The sequence below is a fragment of the Hemitrygon akajei genome, chromosome 6 (genome assembly GCF_048418815.1).
Source record: "Hemitrygon akajei chromosome 6, sHemAka1.3, whole genome shotgun sequence".
Classification (NCBI taxonomy): Eukaryota; Metazoa; Chordata; class Chondrichthyes; order Myliobatiformes; family Dasyatidae; genus Hemitrygon; species Hemitrygon akajei.
In genome coordinates, this window is record NC_133129.1 from 130,700,594 (window position 1) to 130,717,318 (window position 16,725).

The following is a 16,725-nucleotide window of genomic DNA, read 5'->3' on the forward strand; positions in this document are numbered from 1 at the left end:
TCTGTCAGTCAAGACTCTGCAGATGACGTCCATCTTGTCTTGCTCAGTCTAAGAACTGACATTTTGTAGCTTTTCACCTCATTTGCTACGATGGTGGATTTTCCAGCCTAGTGCATGGTGCTCACATTCCAGTTACTAAGGTAGATATGGACTTGAGGTGACAAAAGAGTTGTTGGCTTTGCAGGATCCTGATGACTTTCCCTACACTGTGTGATGTGCCCACTTGCTGATGAACCTCTTGTCACAAAGCCGACAGTATATTTGGAGTTCATCAATGTTTCTGTAATCCATCGTATTGACTGTACAGGGGATTGGCCTATACAGCTTGACCAGGGCCCGGTTGGCGGGCCTTGCTCGCTTCCTCCTCTCACAGTGGGGATGTTAGCTTGGACTTTGAGAGGTAAAGCTGTGGTGTCACATGAGGTTAATACAGTCTGGAATCAATGCTGTTAGTTACCAGCTTCCACCATCATGCACCTGATCTGATTTCTGAATGTCCATGATTCCCAAAAGTAGAACATACATTTCTGGGATTTATACATTATCATGGTGCACATGAATAACATTTTATTTATGTTTTACCTTGTCCGTTATCCACACTTTTAGGTACGGATGGATCAGAATCCTCCAGAAGTTCCAACCTGCCATTGCTTCAAGTATTGAACAAAATAAGAATTCAAGGTTTACTTGCTTTTGGGTTATCCCCTCCCTTCCTGTGGGTACAGCATTGCAACAAATTGCCAAAGCCTCCTGATTCCGGAATCCTCACTTCTGGAACATGGTAGCTTTAAAAAAATATTTTGCTGTGCAAAATCCAACCTCTGTAAAGTATTCATTGCACCTCATTATCTCTGCTCATCTAGGTAAAGCTGGCAGTTTAAACCAGTATAAACAGTCTAAAATTTGTAAAGACAGTAAACAGTGTTAAACAGTCCAACGCCGTTGAGAAAGTGTTGAAAGGTAAAGGGCCTGTGCTGACTTAAGTCTTGAGAGCATCTGTGATGGCACTCAATCAGCTCCCTTCCCACACACTAGGGTGCCTACTCTTAAGAAGGAAGAACCTGAATGGATGAGAAGCATTGTGGAAAATCCTGAAAAGTTCTGGATTTTTGCTTTTCTAAATATAAAATATTTGCTGGAATGTTAACAAAGTTCAAAGTTCAATTTAAATTTATTATCAAAGTACAAGTGTATATGTATGTCACCAAATACTACCCTGAGATTCATTTTCTTGCAGGCATTCATAGTAATTGAAAAGAATGCAACTGAATCAATTAAAAAAAACTGCACACAAAGATGTGCTCAATGGCAGAGAGGGCTTTACCTGTGATGGACTAGGGTGTATCTGCCACATTTTGTAGGCTTTTTTATTCTTGGGCATTGGAGTTTCTATACCCGTATGTGATGCAACCAATCAGGATACTCCCCTCTGTGCATCTATAGAGGTTTGTCAGGATTTTAAATGACATGCCAAATCTATGCAAACTTTGAAGAAAGTAGAGGTGTCTTTGAGAAAGTTTTACTGCGAGGCAAAAGGTAATTAGATTGCTGCATCTTTTATGTCTGTAAATGGTTTCTTCTTTGGTATTCCCTTGGGTTTAGGATCACTTACTTCCCTTCCAGTTCTATGGGTTCAGATGAAGCCAGTTTGGACTCCCAAAATACCTACCACCGTTGGGGCTAGAGCTTCTAATGGATAGGGTGATGAAAACTCACTGTTTAAGTTTTAAGTTTTGAATCCAAAACAAAACTTATATCTTCTCAGTGCATTACAGTTCAATAAATCTTTGATAAACTCTTTGCACCTTTGGAGACTATTCATTGGAAACTTGATCACAAATTACTTAAGATAAAACAAGTCAAAATTCCGTTCCTCCTGCATAAATAAAGATAGATCCTTATCTCCTTGACACTGATTTGGCAACAGTTGAAATAAAATGGAAGCTCCCTTCAGATCTGAGGCTTGTTATACTTTTCAACTGGCAATTAACTTATTTACTTAAATGCTTCTTATGTTTGCCAAGCCCAAAACCAAGTCGACAGAGGATACATGTATGATAAAACGGGAACGAGACTCAAAGTATTCCGCTTACCAAGTATAGCAATACTGTATGTACATTTAAAAAATTATCAGTAATAACAGTGTGGTCGTTTTCAAGCCTGCTGTCCACTCAGACCCAGCTGAAGCTAGCAAGGTGAGTGGGCAAGAAACACATTTTCAAGTACCAGCAGCCACCGGGGTTGGAATTTGGAAGGAGATCAGACTCAAGTTTATTATTACTGACATACGTTGTGAAATCTATTGTTTTGTGATAGCAGTACTATGCAATTAATAAAAAATCTACCACAAGTTCCGATAAAAAATAAACAGTGCAAAAGAGGATTTATGAATTAATGTTCTTGGCTTCATTGACTCTTCCGAAATCTGATGAGAGAGGGGAAGAAGCTGTTCCTAAATCATTGAGTGTACATCTTCAGGCTCCTGTACTTCCTCTCTGATGGCAGTAATGAGAAGAGGACATGACCTGGGCACCAAGGGGCCTTGATGATGAATATCACCTTCTTGAAACAGTGCTTTTTGAAGATGTCTTTGATGGTGGGGAGGCTTGACTTGTGAAGGAGCTGGAAGAGTCTCTAGCCCTCTGGCGTCAATTTCAATCCTGTGCATTGCAATCTCCTTACCAGGCAGTGATGCAACGTTAGAATGCTCTCCGCCATACATCTGTAGAAACTGGTGACATGCAAAATCTCCTCTGGCTCCCGATGAAGTATGGTCCTTTCCCTGTGCATTTCCTAAGATAAAAGATAAAGTCCATGAAAGCTTAACGTATTCTCACTGTTGTTCAGGGTCTCAATTTGTCATTCTTCCATCTTCTGTAGCTTTGCAATGTGTTGTTTTCTTGTGCCATATCAGTTCTCCATGAACTCCGAGAGAAACAACATTCTGCACACAATTTTGGCACTCTCACTACAGCATTGGATGTAGTCCAAAAGCGATTCCCCAGGCTAATTCTAGGGATGAGAGGATGAGAGGGCTGTCATCGTGAGCACCTCCTTACCCACCATTTGTAGTATTTATATGCGCCTCTACTTTAAGAGGGCAAAAATCTATCATTAAAGAAAATCACCTTCTGAGTTATGTCAATTTCCTGCTGCTACCACCAGGCAGGAGGTGCAGAAACCTTAAGTTCCACACCACCAAGTTCAAAAGACAGCTTATTTCTTTCAATGATTTCTTTATTTTACTGACTAGTACAACCCTAATCATGACAGAATACAACACTATGACCACTTTCAGCTCTTTCTAGTAAGATTGACTGTTATGTTCTACTATGCATTTTCCTGTAAAGATTGTGTATGATTTATGCTTTTATTTTTGTTATATATCTGATGGTGTGTGCCTATGATCTGCCTTAATCACTATCACCCAGTAGCACTCATAACTACAGTGATGAAACGCTTTGAGAGATTGGTCATGTCTAGACTGAACTCCTACCTCAGCAAGGACCTGAACCCACTGCAGTTTGCCTGTTGCCACAATGGCAGATGCAATTTCAATGGCTCTTCACATGGCCTTAGACCACCTGGACGACACAACACCTAAGTCAGGATGCTGTTCATCGACTACAGCTCAGCATTTAACACCATCATTCCCATTATCCTGATTGAGAAGTTACAGAACCTGGGTCTCTGTACCTCCCTCTGCAATTGGATCCTCGACTTACTAATCAGAAGAGCACAATCTGTGCGGATTGGTGATAGTATCTCCTCCTTGCCGACGATCCACACTGGTGCACCTCAGGGGTGTGTGCTTAGGCCACTGCTTTACTCTCTCTATACCCATGACTGTGTGGCTAGGGATAGCTCAAATACCATCCATAAATTTGCTGATGATACATAATTGGTGGTAGAATTTCAGTTGGAGATGAGAAGGCACACAGGAGCGAGATATGCCAACTAATGGAGTGGTGTCGCAGCAACCCCTTGCACTCAACGTCAGTAAGACGAAAGAGCTGATTGTGGATTTCAGGAAGAGTAAGACAAAGGAGCACAGACCAGTCCTCATAGAGGGATCAGAAGTGGAGAGAGTGAGCAGTTTCAAGTTCCTGGGTGTCAAGATCTCTGAGGACCTAACCTGGTCCCAACATATCAATGTAGTTATAAAGAAGGCAAGGCAGTGAGTATATTTCATTAGGAGTTTGAAGAAATTTGGCATGTCAATGAATACACTCAAAAACTTCTATAGATGTACTGTGGAGAGCATTCTGACAGACTGCATCACTGTCTGGTATGGGGGGCAAAGGACTGAAAGAAGCTGCTGAAGGTTGTAAATCTAGTCAACTCCATCTTGGGTACTAACTTACAAAGTACCCAGGACGTCTTCAAGAAGCAGTGCTCAGAAAGGCAGCGTCCATTATCAAAGACCTCCAGCACCCAGGACATGCCCTTTTCTAACTGTTACCATCAGGTAGGAGGTACAGAAGCCTGAAGGCACACACTCAGCGATTCAGGAACAGCTTCATCCCCTCTGCCATCGGTTTCCTAAATGGACATTGAACCCGTGAACACTACCTCACTTTTTAACATATATTATTTCTGTTCTTTGTGATTTTTATCTATTCAATTTACACATACTATAATTTAATTATTTACTTATTATTATTATTTTTTCTTTTTCTGTATAATGTATTGCATTTGAACTGCTGCTACTAAGTTAACAAATTTCACGACATATGCCGGTGATATTAAACCTGATTCTGATTCTGAAATAGGATTTTCATTGCACCTGTGCATACATATACTTGTCCTTATGACAATAAACTCAACTTTGATTTTGACTTTGCTTTGTCAAGTGAGGCTAAACAGGCTGACTCAGTATTGTGGAGAGTTTAGATGAATGAGTGGTGATCGTGTTGAGACATTTTAGATCCAGGCGGGGTATGACAGCGTAAAAGTGGAAGTGCATTATATAAGGGGACACGGTTACAAAATAAGAGGGAAGCATTTAAAGTTATTTTGCTTAAGGTTAATGAATCTCTGGAATTCTCCACCACAGAAGGTTGTGGAGGCTAAATCACTGGAAGTACTTCATGAGGTGGTGGATAATTTTTTAAAAAGTGAAGGAGATGAGGACTATGGAACAGAAAAGGAACTGGGGCCAACATTTAGTAGATCCCATGATCATATTGAACAGTAGGGCAGACTTGAGGGATCTGGTGGCCTACTCCTGCTCCTGTTGCCCTGTATTCTGGGAAGTTTCATTTCTGCTAACCACTACCCCCCCCCCCCCCCCCCCCCGGAAGTGCCCTTGAGAAGGAAGTCTATGGGAGTCTGCAATTTAAGCAAGGGCTGGTGCATTCTGGCCTTAATCTGAACATCACATAGGCTCCCAATACAATAACCATCATTCAACAGTGTCTCCTTATTCAGCAAGGTGTTAACTTTTACACCAGTCAGACTCTAATCATCTCCAGTCCCTGATACCTCAGAAGTTGAAACAAAGACAAAAAGACTGACTTAGAGAAGCAGCAAGAGTATTCTTGATCTTGAAGCAGTGCTTTGTGACCTGATTTTGCACTGATACCAAGGAACCAGTTATAAATACTTCAAAACACTTTAAGAGCTTGGCTTTTCTTGTAAAAGTGCAAAAGGGTCCTTAAAGAATTTGAAGCCAATTGCTAGGTCAAAATCAGGAATGCAGCACTACAGGTTTCTGTTGGGTTAGATCACCAGTGGAAGCTCGAGGAAAGCCACAGCTGAAGCAGGACTGACGGGGTGTGTCACTGGGCGCAGGCCCCTAGGAATTGGGTGTGTGTAGCATTATTATTATTATTGTTAACCACTTCATGGGTGGCAAAGGGAAATGATAGTGTATAATACAGTTAACAAAAGAGCTGGTAAGAGGTAATGCAAGGAGGCAAGTGTGTTTTCTCTGGATGTGTGTTGGAGAAGAATAAGAAAGGTGTACATTTACAGTGTGGAGACTGTGATCAAAAAGCTACTCTCCCAGCATGAAGTTTGCACCTTCGATGCATCGAATCTGTCATATTGTTGTGTTCACTCACCTATAACTACCGATGGGACCCTAAGCCAGGAGACAGAACAAAGCCCGAACTCAAAAAAACCTATCATTCAGTAAAACCCACACAACTACAAAAATCTCAATCTCACACTCAAAACTCATCGACAAGAACATTTGAGACATTCATAGGGACAACAACTTATCAGTGAAAGCCCGCCTGGGATTGGTTGTCAGCTGACCAATAGCCGTTAAACAGGACCAGGATCAGGTTTAATATCACTGGCATATGTCATGAACTTTATTAACTTTACTCAACTGCTCAGCTGCAAATACTCAACTGCAAAATTAAAATTCAAATACTGATAATTGATGACTAGGTGTATGCAGCACATATAGCTCTAACATTGTAATAATTGCTTATGAGACTCTGGGGCTGCTAAATTCTTAAAGCACTGCATGCCTTCAACTGAGTTCATTGGTGATACACTGTTAAATGGTTAAACTTGGCCACACAGGAGCACTTCAAAGTATAATCTACTTTTAAACTGCATGTTTCAAGAGGTTGGGTGCTCCAGAGGTTGGTGCTTTAAGTTTGAAGCACCATAAACCATGGAGAAATTAGAGGATAGACTGGTGTCTTAAGCCTGAAGCCTCCACTCCACATTCGAAGGACAGTAATGTAGATGTGCGACATTCATGGACTGGGCCAGGCTGTCCCTCCGACAGGCCAGTGTGGATGTAGGTGGGTGGCTTCCCCAGGGTCAGTGAGTTTTCTGAGTTCCAGAGTCAAAATTCCATGTGGGCAAAATAAACAAGGTCTGCTGGCTCCTTGGATCCAGAGAGCCGGATTTCAAGGCCTAATGTTTGGGGCCCCATTGTTGGTGAGTCTGGAGTTCAAGTCCTGCAGTTCGGTGATCGGCGTGTCCTGCCGTCAATACCGAGGATCAACTTGCTCGGAGCCCTGGGGCTCCACTGGTGAAGCCGAAGGCTCAGTGTCTGTAGGGCCATGTCTGAATCCGGGTTTGCTGGCGGCTGGAGGCCAAAAAGAGAGGTCTATCTTGGGGTTAAAGGACTATGTACGTGGGTGGGTGTGAGGGAGGAACTAGGCTCTTTTTGCTGTTGTGTGGTTCTTGCTTGTTGTGTTGTGTTTTGTTATTTTCTGTATTGTTCTGCTGAGCACCGTCAGACTGGAGTGTGTGGTAACACTTGGGGTAAATTCCCAGAACATCCTCGAGTGTGTTGGTTGTTAACAATGGCTGTCGAATCTGCTCTCTCCTTTTATTTGTTACTGTTTTGATCATTTTTGCGTGGGGCGGCATACAGATAATGAGCAGCACAGCTCCAGATTGACCTGAACTGAATATACCTGGGCTTCTTTGATTTTCTGTTTTATATTCCATGTTTTCACTCTTTTTGTGCCGTGTGCATGGTTTGTTTTTTTGTGCATTGGGGAAGTTTGATGTCTTTCTCTGAACAGGTTCTGTGGTTTTCTCTGCTTCATGGCTGTCTGTGGGAAAGCGAATCTCAGGAAGAATCAAAGATCAAATAATAAGTAGTATATTTTCACGGTGATGGACTAAGTGACTAGATCAGTGGTTTAGGTTTAGCTAAGACAATGAGGGAACCAGGAAGTCTCACCTATTCTAGTTTAAATGTGTCTGTGAATTTTTACATTAAAACTTCTTGTATTATTATTGCACCAAGTAGCTTCTCTGCAAATAAAGGGCTCCCACTGCCAGTGTCAGGTTTATCACTGACATATGATAATTGTTGCAACAGACACAAAATGCTGGTGGAACACAGCAGGCCAGGCAGCATTTATAGGAAGAAGCGCTGTTGACATTTTGGGTCGAGACCCTTCGTCAGGACTAACTGAAAGGAAAGATAGTAAGAGATGTGAAAGTAGGAGGGGGAGGGGGAAATGCAAAATGATAGGAGAAGACCGGAGGGGGTGGGGGTGAAGCTGAGAGCTGGAAAGGTGATTGGCAAAAGGGATACAGAGCTGGAGAAGGGAAAGGATCATGGGACGGGAGGCCTAGGGAGAAAGAAAGGGGGAGGGGAGCACCAGAGGGAGATGGAGAACAGGCAGAGTGATGGGCAGAGAGAGAACAAAAAGGGGAGGAGGGAAATAAATAAATAAGGGATGGGGTAAGAAGGGGAGGAGGGGCATTAACGGAAGTTAGAGAAGTCAATGTTCATGCCATCAGGTTGGAGGCTACCCAGCCGGTATATAAGGTGTTGTTCCTCCAACATGAGTGTGGCTTCATCTTGACAGTAGAGGAGGCCATGGATAGACATATTAGAATGGGAATGGGACGTGGAATTAAAACGTGTGGCCACTGGGAGATCCTGCTTTCTCTGGCGGACAGAGTGTCTCCCAGTCTGTGTCGGGTCTCACCAATATATAAAAGGCCACACCAGGAGCACTGGACGCAGTATACCACACCAGCCGGCTCACAGGTGAAGTGTCGCCTCACCTGGAAGGACTGTCTGGGACCCTGAATGGTGGTGGCCTCCCGTCCCATGACCCTCTCCCTTCTCCAGCTCATTATCCCTTTTGCCACTCACCTTTCCAGCTCTTAGCTTCACTCCACCCTCTCCGGTCTTCTCCTATCATTTTGCATTTCCCTCTCTCCCTTCTACTTTCAGATCTCTTACTATTCTTTCAGTTAGTCCTGACGAAGGGTCTCGGCCGGAAACGTCAACAGTGCTTCTTCTTATAGATGCTACCTGGCCTGCTGTGTTCCACCAGCATTTTGTGTGTGTTGCTTGAATTTCCAGCATCTGCAGATTTCCTCGTATATGTTAATTGTTGCTTAGTGGAAACAGCACAGTGTAAGACATTTAAAAAACTATATGTTACAATAAAAAAAAAAAAATTAATAGTGAGCCAGTGTTCATGAGTTTTCGGATTGTTCAGAAATCTGATGGTGGAACAAAAAAAATCTATTCCTAAAATATTGAGTGTGCAGCTTTAGGCTCCTGTACCTCCTTCCTGATGGTACTAATGGGAAGGGAGCATGTCCTGTTTGGTGAAAGTCCTTCATGATGGATGGCACCTTTTCGAGTCACTGGCTTCTGAAGATGTTCTTGATAGTGGAGCTGGCTGAATCTACAGCCACTACAGCCTCTTTTGATCCTGTGTATCAGAGCATCCGTTCCAGCCTAGATCATTTACCCTGAGGCTCAAGCTCTGACTCCAGCAAGAGGACAGTCACCGAACTAAAGATACCTTTGGGAGTGAGCTCCATTATGGGAGATGTTACTTATCAATTGTAAAATTACACTGAGGAGGTTCAGGAGAAGCATTTCTCTATCAAAAGGGCTGTACAGTGCATTGCTGTTCTCATTGGCCATAAAAACTTCCAGTGCTTTCAAGACACTGTGCATAATGCGAAGGAGCTCACAGCAACTGGCTTGGCTGACATGAGTTTTTAACGGGCTCTAGGGCAGTCTTAAAAGAAGTTAGAGAGAATTCAGAAATGAGTCAAACACTTACCAAGTGGATATCTTAAAGTTAGGCTACAGAAACTGGGAATTATTTATGCTTGTTAGGGAGTGTGCTGGATTTAGGTGAATAAAGCAGATATTGATTCAAACATGTACCCCAATCTTCAGTTATTAATATAAATTGCAAACTACAAGTAGTAAGCTGAAGTTAAAACCATATCTTTGTACTGACTGTGGAGCACAAGCTGCTCAAAAACTAACAGATATGGTTTGGAAAATGGTGACCACGAGACTCTTGCACATGCATCAGCCAAACATTAAGACAATGGGGTTGTGTTAACTAGCCTGCATCAAACCAGGAAACTATGGGTTTAAGTATTTACCGCCATTGTAAACAAGTTCAAGGAATCTGGCAGACCAGGCTGATGTTGTCACCTAGCATCTCAAACATTCTCACAGGTATAGACAATCAATAGATAAGATGTCTGTGTACTCAGAAAGTCAGCTTGCAGAAATACTAATCTTGCTCTGTTTTCAGAAGTTTTTAGGCATTGGGTGTCAATTAGTTTGTCCCGGGTTGGGGGGGGGGGAGGGCGTGGTTTGCAACATTCAGAAGTGTCTCCCATTGTAGTTATGCAATTCAAAGTAATCAATGTCAATCCACATATTGTAGTAAACAAGGTGGTTTTAGCTATTGAAATTGTATCGTATCACTTACTGTTACTGAGACAAGCAAGTCTCCAAACTCTATGACATGGTTGTGGTCCTCTTGGAGGGTTTCTGATAACAGAAATATAGAAGTATCACCTCTGTGTGCTTTTATCACTACAAAACAACTTGTGGAAGGAGACAAGGGCAGGGTCCTCCATACAGCAGAAAGGTTATGCCAGTAAGAGACAGACAATACTGGAAGAACACATACGGAACACTGGAGCAACTCAGCAGGTCAGGCAACATCTATGAAGGGAAATGAACAGATGACATTTCAGACTAAGCCTCTTCATCAGCACTTGGCCCAATACATTGACTGTCCATCTCCCCCATAGATAGCGCTTGGCTTGCTGACTTTCTCCAGCGTTCCATGTCTGTTACTCCAGATTTCTAGCACCTGGAGAATTTCTTGTGCAACAGGCAGTATTAAAGGGTTAGCTTGCAGAATGAGTTGGTGGTAAAGAGGGCAATTGCAATGTTAGCATTCATTTCAAGCGGACTAGAATATAAAAGCACGGAGTAATGCTGCGGCTTTATAAGGCTCAGAGTGCTCTTGAATATTGTGAACAGTTTTGGGGCCCTAATGTAAGAAAGGATGTGTTGACATTAGAGAGGATCCAGAGGAGGTTCACAAGATTGATCCCAGGAATGAAAGGTTAACATGTGAGGAGCGTTTGATGACTTTGAACCTACACTCACTGGAATTTAGAAGAATAAAGGTGTTTCTCATTGAAACCTACCGAATATTGAAATGTCTAGACAGAATGGATATGGAGAAGATGTTTTCTACAGTGGAGGAATCTACGACCAAAGGGCACAGTCTCAGAATACAAGGACATCCCTCTAGAACAGAAATGAGGAGGAATTTCTTCAGCCAGAGGGTGGTGAATCTGTGGAATTCATTGCTGCTGATGGCTGTGGACGTCAAGTCACTGGGTATATTTAAAGTGGAATTTGATAGGTTCATAGGTCCAAAGTAAGGGTGTCAAAGGTTTCGGTGAGAATGAGGTTCAGGGGAATAATACATCGGCCATGAAGGAATAACCAAGCAGACACGATAGGCCAGATGGCCTAATTTCTGCTCTTATACCTTATGGTCTTATAGTCGAAAAAACATCATTCAATAGTTCAAAATAAATTTATTATCAAAGCATTCACCACAGACAACATTGAAATTAATTTTCTTGTGGGCATTCTCAATGAATCCCATAACCATAATGGAATCATGAAAGACAGCACCAATAGGGTGGACATCAGTGTGCAAAAGGCGACAAACTGTGCAAATACAAAGGAAAGAAAAAGAAGATATAATAAATTAAAAATAAATAAACACATAGATAAGTGATAAATATCAAGAATATGAGATGAAGTCATTGAAAAATGAGTCCATAGGTTGTGGGAGCAGCGACGGGGCAAGTGAAGTTGAGGGGTGTTATCTCTTTTGGTTCAGAGGCCTGATGGTTGAGGCTGGTAGTGTAAGTCCTGAGGCTCCTGTACCTTCTTTCTGATGGCAGCAGCGAGAAGAGAGCAGGACCTGTGTGGTGAGGGTCCCTGACAATGGACGCTGCTTTCCTACACCAAGTCTCTGTGTAGATGTGCTCAAAAGTAGGGAGGGCTTTACCCCTGATAGACTAGGCCATATCCACAACTTTTTGTAGGATCTTCCATTCAAGGGCACTGGTGTTTCCATACCAGGCTGTGAGTGAAGTAGTCAGTCTAGTCAATATACTTTCCACCACACATCTTGATTTCCTGAACTAGAATCTGTGCTGGTGGTTTAGAATCTGTCCTTGTTGGGAAAGCATCTATTCTTTGGGTGAAGTGATCCATAATTACCAGACAGCAGCTTTTCCCCTGCTTTTTGGTAGGGGCCCTGAGAAGTCCATCTGGCGTATTCCCAGAATCCCCTTGGGCGTGGCTGGTTTGCCATCTGTAGCTTTGTACCGTTACCAGGGTTAAGCTGGGCACAAATAATACAACAGCAGCAGAATTTCTCAACATCCCCACCCATCCCTGGCCTCCACCAGTCCTACCAGAGGGTCATGAATGTGTTATGATGCATCACCTCACGACAGAACTTCAGTAGTACCTGCTGAATGCAGTGTGGGGCCACCACGCCTCCTTCCTCCCTGTGTGTCCAGCACCTGTCTGGACCCTCCTTTGCTCCCTTTTTCCTTCTCTTCTGTCTTCACCTCTTCATATAATTTTACTGAACTGGCTTCTTCCTGTACACTTGCAATTTCAATGGCCTCTCGTTCCTCCACACCGATGTCTGCCCACTCATTTCCTTTCTGTTCCTTACCCTCCCCTTTCTGGGAAGCTTTTACTTTAATTACTGCCACCCCTCCTGGCAGACTCCCTGTTTCCTGCAGCTGTTGTATTAGGTGCCCATGCTGAATACCTGCCCCTGTTGAAGTTACAAATCCTCGTCGTGCCCATGCCATCGGACAATCATGCACCACCCTGAAGGCAGACCAGCTAATTTGCTCATGGGCCTTTACTGTAGCTCTACCTGAGCTAAGCAACCCCCGGCAGTGCTCCTGGAGCTAATCCCTCACCTGTTTTCCTTCACCACAGCCCACCCAGTCTGTGGCTTACCATCTGTGTACCTCCGAGCCCCATCTGTAAAAATTTCTTCTGCTTCCCCTTCCAGAGCTGTTTCTTTCACACCAATATTTTCTTCCTGCTCTATTTCCATTTGGCACTTGTGTGACTCCCCCTCTGTTAGGATGGTGCTTGTGAGATTCATTCCAGTGAGACTTCACAGCAGTTCCGTCCGCTATAACCACTTCACGATTTCTCTTGCACTCTCTTTGGTCTATCTCACTGGCCCACGAAACTATCGCAGAGTAGGTCGATCCCACCATTATCCCTAAATCTAAAACCCCCGGTGGGCTGAGCTCAGGCCTTCCTTCAGCAACTTCAGGAAGACTGGGTCATCCTTCCCTGAATTATCCAACCCTGAATACTCGTCATACGCTCGATATTTACCATCTGCATAATCCACGGCAGGCTCTTCAGCTCTCTGAGCCATTGTCATTATTGTTCCTCAGTTACTCTCTCCTCCCCCCAAATTGGTGTCTCTCTTCCCCTTTAAAAGAGCAATATCTTTCTTCATTGTTGGTGTTCCCGATAGTTACCCATGTACCATCCTGCATCTCCTGGGCCATACTGTCCCACATATATCTCGGGCACTTCATGTTTACCAACACATGTATACCTTTAGGGTGCATCTGGTGAATTTCAACCATTTCTTCGAGCTTGCACCAGAATTCCGTCTTCTCACATGCAACTTTACAGCAAGCGAGGGCAACACTGACAAAATGTTCAGTTTCTCCCTGAGGGAGAAGGGCTTATGAGTGGTTGTAATCAGAGTCAAGGGCTGGATCGGATCTACAGGGCTCTCGATCTGACATTGCCTGATCTCAATAGGTGCCATCCTGACAGATATATCTGGGCAAAACTTCTCTCTGAAATACCTCCACATTAATTCACACACTACACAAAATATAAATGACAGGTACTAGTTAAACGGTACATACTTAAAACCACAGAGCATGTACTCTGCAATCTGCCACTTTTTAGTGCCTGAACTCATGACGCCTGCTGTATCCTTTGCATCACACTCGTCAAACGCGCATGCTAAAATGCAGCCCCCGGAATGAGTGTACATGCCTGCACTGGCGTCTCAAAACTTCAGTAACCACCCTTAGCGATTGGTGGCTCCATCTCACCAAATGAACACACAAAGTTTTGTCTCCTACATAAACACACATGCACGTGCACGCACTACCTTTATATCTACCAGTTCAGCTCTCGCTCTGCTTGTGATGTCTCGCGTTCCCGTGTGCCAGTCACCTGAGCAGATCCAAGTGTGATTGCTGATTTTAAAAATGCTCGCCGCTGGCCACATGATGGGTAACAGAAGGTATTCCACCTCTGCTACCAAATGCTGTTGTGTGAATGAAGTCAGAGGGGAAAAGTACTTAGATATAAGGCAGCCTCTATATTCAACCAAGCAAGATACATCTGGCATCATATTGAGACCCTTTCGGTTGGAAAAGGTTCTACCTGTGTCCAAAACTACACACGTTTTATGTGCCAAAAGTCAAAGGAAATTCAGGACAATTCAAACAAATCCATATTTACACTGTTTTCTTTAAGTTACATACAGTATGTAACATTTTCAAATGCCTGCATCTTCCCACCATCACACCCAGAATAAGTGTTAATTATTGTTGTATCCATGCAATGGACAACAAGTTAAGTGCATCACTCTTTGGTATGGGGGGCAGGGAGGGGCTACTGCATAGAACCAAAAGAAGTTGCAAAAGTTTATAAATTTAGTCAGCTCCATCTTGGGTACTATCCTCCGAAGTACCTAGCACATCTTCAGGGAGCGGTGTCTCAGAAAGGCAGCATCCATTATTAAGGACCTCCAGCACCCAGGGCATGCCCTTTTCTCACTGTTACCATCAGGTAGGAGGTACAGAAGCCTGAAGGCAGACACTCAGTGATTCAGGAACAGCTTCTTCCTCTCTGCCATCTGATTCCTAAATGGACATTGAACCCATGAACACTACCTCACTGTTTTAATACATAGTATTTCTGTTTTTGCATGATTTTAATCTATTCAATATATTCAATATATGTATACAGTAATTGATTTACTTATTTATATATTACTTTTTTCTTCTATATTATGTATTGCATTGAACTGCTGCTGCTAAGTTAACAAATTTCATGACACATGCCTGCGATAATAAATTTGATTCTGATTCTGAACTGTCTGTTTCCCGGTTTATTTGGTTTGCGTTTTAAATGTAATCATCAATGCATATTCGAATCTGAAGGCTACTGGCCAAAGTCAGTTGTGTTAATTCCTACATGTGCTAAACCCAAAAAAATCGCTCTAACACTCTCCACCACACAGCATTCAACATCATAATTCCCTCCAGGCTCAACAAGAAGCTCGGAGACCTCAGCCTTGACCCTACCTTGTGTAGCTTGATCGTGGACTTCCTGTCAGATTGCCAGCAGGTGGTAAGAGTGTGCTCCCTCACCTCTGCCCCCCTGACCCTCAATACAGGAGCCCCCAGGGTTGTATCCTAAGCCCCCTCCTTTACTCCCTGTACACTCATGACCATGTCGCCACCCACAGTTCCAATCTGCTAATTAAATTTGCTGACGACACTACACTGATTGGTCTAATCTCAAATAATAACGAGGCAACCTACAGAGAGGAAGTCATCACCCTGACACGGTGGTGTCAAGAATACAACTTCCCCCTCAATGTCGCAAAAACAAAGGAGCTAGTTGTGGACTACAAGAGGAATGGAGACAGGCTAGCCCCTATAGACGTCAATGGATCTGGGGTTGAGAGGGTGAACAGCTTTAAACTCCTTGGCATAAACATCACCGAGGATCTCATGTGATCTGTACATACCGGCTGTGTGGTGGAAAAGGCGCAACAGCACCTCTTTCACCTCAGACGGTTGAAGAAGTTTGGTGTGGGCCTCTGAATCCTAAGAACTTTCTACAGGGGCTCAATTGAGAGCTTCCTGACTGGCTGCATCACTGCCTGGTATGGGAACTGTACTTCCCTCAATCGCAGGAGTCTGCAAAGAGTGATGCGGACAGCCCAACACATCTTTAGATGTGAACTTCCCACTATTCAGGACATTTACAGAGACAGGTGTGTAAAAAGGGCCCAAAGGATTATTGGGACCCAAATTACTCCAACCACAACTGTTCCAGCTGCTCCCATCTGGGAAACAGTACCACAGCATAAAAGCCAGGACCAATAGGCTCCAGGACAGCTTCTTCCACTAGGCAGCAGACTGATTAATTCATGCTGATACAATTGTATTTCTTTGTTATATTGACTGTCCTGTTGTACATACTATTTATTATAAATTACTATAAATTGCACATTGCACATTCAGACGGAGACATAACATAAAGATTTTTATAAAGATGTATATGATGGATGTAAGAAATAAAGTCAGTTCAATTCAATTCTATAGAAGGTTGCCGAAGTTTTAGATGTCATGCCAAATCTTCACAAAGTCCTAAGGAAGTCGGGGAGTTGCTGTGCACTCTTCATAAATGCACTTTCAAGCTGGGCCCAAGACAGGTCCTCTGAAATGATAAAGTTGCTGCCCCTCTCCACCTCTGGTCCCCCAATGAGGACTGCTCACGGACCTCTGGTTTCCTCCTCCTGTCATCAATAATCAGCTCCTTGGCCTTGCTGACATTGAGTGAGAGGTTGTTGCTGTGGCATCTCACTGCCAGATTTTCAATCTCCCTCTGATATGCTGGCTCATTAGCACTTTCTGATAAGAGGGCAGAGCATACAAGTGCATCGGGGGCCAAGCAAAGGTACTTTTCTCTTAGTAAAATTTGCTTTTTTATGTTCACAAGCTAATTCTACTCCAAGAACTTCGGATACAGCAGAGCTACTCTACCAATGATAACATAAATTGCTGTAGGCTTGTTACCCTTGTCTGGTATAGGAACAGACACCATGGGAGCTGTGCAGC